The 5,249-nt window shown below is 41.2% G+C and overlaps 1 long non-coding RNA gene across 1 annotated transcript in view; it reads right to left on the bottom strand.

Annotated features, from left to right (window-relative positions):
- Positions 1–1,399: 1,399 nt before the first annotated feature.
- LOC121812921 overlaps positions 1,400–5,249 on the bottom strand; it is a 10,229-nt gene continuing 6,379 nt past the window's right edge. Inside the window, exon 2 of the long non-coding RNA XR_006053414.1 lies at positions 1,400–2,151. This is a non-coding gene — a long non-coding RNA (uncharacterized LOC121812921). The remainder of the gene's footprint in view (positions 2,152–5,249) is intronic.

The raw sequence follows: 5,249 nt of genomic DNA, 5'->3' as shown, positions 1-5,249 counted from the left end.
TTCCACATTTTGTCACATGCACCACCTTAAACTTAAATGTGTTCTACCGGGAATTTATTGAAAGACTATGTTGCGAAATCAGTTTTACCCCGGTTCTTTTATTCGTCGAGGCATCCAGAGACAGGAGGCACTGGAACTCAGTAGTTATTTCACAAAACCTTTATTCATCTTTATTCATCTTCATTTAAGCATGCACTTTTAGAAGGGAAGACGAGGCCGGTGTGTCCCTCTGCAAAATCTTCACCCCTTTGTTAGTTACAGCCAGTTTTATATAGGCGACCCCATCATAAAACTCCCCCACGGTGTGCTGCAAACTCTGTCTGTGTCTATGTGCACGAGCACATGAATGCCTATGTGAGCGCACATGAGTGAGTGTGCGTGTAAAAAAAAAATATAGAGGGACCCCATCATAAAACCCCCCACGGTGTGCTGCAAACTCTGTCTGTGTCTATGTGCACGAGCACATGAATGCCTATGTGAGCGCACATGAGTGAGTGTGCGTGTGGATGTGTGTGCGTGACAGTTAAAACACTGTGGGTGTAGGTGACTCCCTAGAGGTCATAAAAAACCCATCTCCCTTCCAGACCACAGTTATCCAGTTACAAATGTTGAGACCCCCACCCAAACATTCTCTGGGGAATTTCCACTCAGCATTAACTCCTCTCTGTTTTACTTCCACAGTTCAACTGGGGAGGGTCTCCTATACTCTACTCCTAAGTTCATGACACAGTCAGGCCTTTATTACATTGAGGGCAGTGTCAGTGTCTCTACAATAATTCTACATTCTATGTTAACACATTTCTAAACTCTAAAATAAGCTAAACATTTCTACAAATCCCCCTTTTTATCTGCCCTATGGCAGATAAAACTAAACTAAATCTCTCACCATAATGTTTTCATACTGTGACTCCCCATTTCCCAAAAGTGGCATCATGGTGTCGGCCTTTGTATCAGATTCTCCCACAGCACGATTGATGAGTCTTACGAACAAGGCTCTGATACAAGGCACACAACAACACCCACATGTCACTAATACTGCAATAAAACAGAACAAAGAAACCATAATTGACATAATGAAACCTTTCCATTGCCCAAAGACAGAGGTCATCCACGCTTCCAGCGGGTTATCTAATCCCGAATGCTCATACATTGTGGTGGACAACGTCTTTAGGCCTTCCAGAACTCGGGTCACAGAGCCGTCAGGAACTGTTATTTGGAATGAAAGTACAATACATATCCCCAAACATCGCGCAAACGCCCCCTTTTTCTCCCAACAACATATCTAACGCCATCCGATTTTGTACTGCCATTAAAGATGTTGGACTCAACTGTTCAGCAAGCCCTTGCATTTAATGACAGCACAAAGATCAAATGTATACGAGATTGTGGACCCTTTAACGTAGTCCAACTCTATACCGCCATAATAATCAAAACACTCATCTGATTTACCTGTTTCACTACGTTTGGTTCGCTTCACCGTGGCCTGTGATGGTGGAGTCGCTGGAATGGATTCAGGTCTGTCTCTGGGCAATTCACTTATAAGAAAAATCACAGTTACAATAACCACAGTCACACCTAACACTACCGTTTCTCTCCAATTCCCCCTCAACCAGCCTAGAGAAGTTGACATGATTTAAATGTAGATAAAAGGCTCGTCTGTTTACATCTCTCCCTCACAGAAGGCTTCTCTGCAGAGCATCAAATCTGCATGGCAAAGTGACACACTTTAGGTGATCTTCATCCTTGGGAAAAGTGGTGTCAACTATTTCCCAGTCTCCTAGTATTTGTGCCTCACACAGAATCACAATTCCATCGCTGGACTTCCTCTGCGCTGTCACTTTTGGAGCTTGGCACGCTCTCTCCATCCCTCAGGTTCTCATGTTCCAACGCTGCTGAAGATTTAAGGCAGAGCACGTCGTACACCTTAGTTGTCTTCCTCAGCGTCAACATTGAATCTTTCATTTTATTTAAAATCTTGCTGTGGGAAGTCTCCTCTTGATCTCCTGGAAGCTCAGTAGCACAGCTCTCTGTGTGATGTCTGCTGTGCTGAAGATGATCTCTGATCCTCCTGAAGCCTCTCTCCTGGCCTCAGCTCCCATCTTGTGGACGATCCTCTCAGCCACTCCTTCTCGTCATGGCACCTCACGACATCTACAGATTAAAAATAACACTCCTCTTGCCACATGGCTTTCACCATGTGTCAACTCCCCAATGAGACATGCACAAGAATGTTGCACATTCTCTCTAAAACAATCTCCAGGGTTTCCCACTTGGAGCAGCCATACTCCAACCTGTAACCCTGTGTAAAAACATTAATCAGCAGTCACATGTTAAGCTTGTTTAACTCCCAGCTCCACCTGGAGCCTGTAACCTGGAAGACAAATCTGTTAAATCAAACTTCACATTTGCAACCAACTATAGATCATGAGAGTGATAAAGTACTCAGCATAACAGACAAGTATCATGTGCAGGTTTTCTCCAATCATTAAATCACTATTATTACCATAATTTGTCCCAAATCATGAATCATCCCAATTTATTCCACAATTTAATCTGTGACTTTCCTTAAACAATGTCACTCCACCCATTTTATCACTATGAGTTCAATAGTGGCAGGCTAATGAGCCCATATTCAACTATTCCATAAACACTGCATCTCTTATTTGTTTTTCTCATGTCACTTGTCTGTTTCTGCTGATTCCTCCACATACATCTTAAAGAAAAACAAACATTAGACACACATGGATCGTGTGGTGGGCAGGCGTCGGCCATCCACATTCCAGAGGTGCCGTAAAAGGCCATAAAATTAAGCCTGCTGTAAAAAGAATGACACTGGTTTCAACACAGGAAATTTCTCACGTTATTCACATCGTCAAAGTAACCTTCAACATTTTCCCAACAACACAGTGTAACAGCATCACCAACTCATAGCCTGTAAACACAGTTTTCTTCACACATAAACCCAGAAATTCTGTAGTAGAGAAACAAACATCAACCAATTGTTCTGTTATAAATCACATCATCAAATCACATGAAGAACTGTAATGCTGTAGAAAAGAGAATGCAAATGTTAGCGCTGCGCAGGTGTGTACACACTTTCTCACAGTAACTTCTGTGAGCAACACAAGCCCATGAATAACACAGATTCACAAACACAGAAAATGGCATTTAAAAGGTTAAATCATCACGCAACCTTGAATGTTGCTGGCATCTTTCTGCTCCTGTAAAAGAAACACATAAATTCATCCACCCTTTTGTCCTGTCTAGTCCAGTCAGTCAGTTTGTTTTTATTTCCATTCATTCATTCATCCATTCTTTCTTTCTTTGCTGATAGTGGAACCTTCGTCGCATTTAGTTTCCACTCTCAGCAAAATGACGTCATTTCAAAAAGAAAAAGAAGCTTTAGATCGGATTACCTCGCTGAATCCTTTTTAGGCAGGGACTCTCATTTTCTAATTGTCCCAAATAAGTGGCTTTCTCCAGAGCCCATTTTAATGTGGAGAAACTCACTTGCAACAATTTTCTCGACGACGTGTAGCGCTTTTAATTCCCGACGTGCAGATCTGCTTAAAGAAAAGAAATTCACAAACAAAAATCAGTGCACTGTTCAAAAAATAAAAATAAAATGAAAAATGAAAATAAAACTGAAAAACAAAAGTAAATAAAAATACTAGTGATGTGCGATACCACTGATTTCCTTTCCGATCCGATACCAAGTAAAATTCAGGGTGGTATCGGCGATACTGATCCGATACTCTGTACAAAAACTTAATGTTTCATTGCATTTCATAATACAATATATAATTGTATTATGTAATTGTAATAATAACATAACCATATTGCTTCATAATGATTAGAGGACATCAGACAACTTGTTTTTATTGCTTAATAATGCAGAATAATCATATAGAAATAAAAAAAAACTGACGTTGTGCGCTATTTGAGCATGTTGCCTGCCTGCAGCACTAAAGGACTCTGCGAGAGACGTCTGTCTCGCCCTAGCAGCACCTGTCCCTGTCCTCCTCTTCAGTTCGCCTCAACATAAGCTTATCATATTCTGTGATGTGATTTACTCCGAGGTGTTTGACGAGGTCAGTGGTGTTGCCACAACAACGTGTCCACACAGGACTCTGTTTGCGCTCAGCCATTGTTGTGAGTGTGCACGCCAGGGGCTGCGACACATTTATACAGCCGTATTCCGCATATGACTATGAAAGGCGTAAGAGGAAGTAGTTCCTTCCAAATTAGACGATCCGAATTGTATAGTTTCTTTCCACTGCGTTCATTTTAATGGAAAAACTACAAATTTACCCCAGAGTACTAAAATATCGATATTATAATATGAGAATCGATTCTAGAACATAAATTGCTGGTATCGGAAGAATCGATATTTCAGTATCGATCCGCACACCACTAAAAAATACAGAAGCCCGGTCTTAGGACTTGTCACAGAATATTCTTTCTCTTATAGGTGAGAAAACACCAAATCTAAAACTTGGTGCCATGGTAAAACTTCCCCATACTTCAGAAACAAAAACAAAACAAACAAAACAAAAATCTGCTAGTTTCACTCATTTAAACTCTGGCTGCAGGATTCTGTTCACCCCTGCTATCATGTTCCCCAAAATAATACTAATTCAGTCGTCTATGTATCAGTTCTCAACCCACTCAATAAACCAGACAGGATGATGGTAACAGTATTACCTACTTAAAATTGTGTTTGATCTTCATTACGTGTGTGTGTGTGTGTGTGTTAGTCGGGTTAATACATTTTCTGTTTTTATGTATCCTTTCATGTACCTTCCCCCTTTTTTCTGAAACAAAACTCCGTTCACTCCAAATTTTGTTTCAGAAACATCTAAATGAAAAACTCTGTCATAGTCAGGCACAGCTAAACCCCAAATGCTTGCAGGTTACCATCGGCAACCACACTGAGTGTTGTTAACCCCTTCTACAAATACCCTCTTTTAATGTGTAACACTTTGTGTATGATTTTGTGTTATCTCTGGTGCATATTATCGTGCATGTGTGGTGTCCTTTCCATTTTTCTAACAGTACACTTGCATACCTCAGTGCTTGTCTTCCTCCCCCTTTTGTGGTGGTCTGGACACTGTGTCAATCCTCCACTTCCAGGCAGTCGTTTGTCTCCCTGGATTCCTTAACCCAATTTGATTCCCCACACTAAAACAGCGCCTCAGTCCTCTTCTGCTCCTTTCTCTCCCACTTTTCAGTCCAATGGCAGTCAGTTT

This window comes from Haplochromis burtoni, unplaced genomic scaffold, assembly GCF_018398535.1.
Source record: "Haplochromis burtoni strain Fernald_Lab_line unplaced genomic scaffold, NCSU_Asbu1 Contig_935, whole genome shotgun sequence".
Classification (NCBI taxonomy): domain Eukaryota; kingdom Metazoa; phylum Chordata; class Actinopteri; order Cichliformes; family Cichlidae; genus Haplochromis; species Haplochromis burtoni.
Note: the sequence above shows the minus strand (reverse complement) of the source record. Positions and strands in the feature narration are given on the sequence as shown.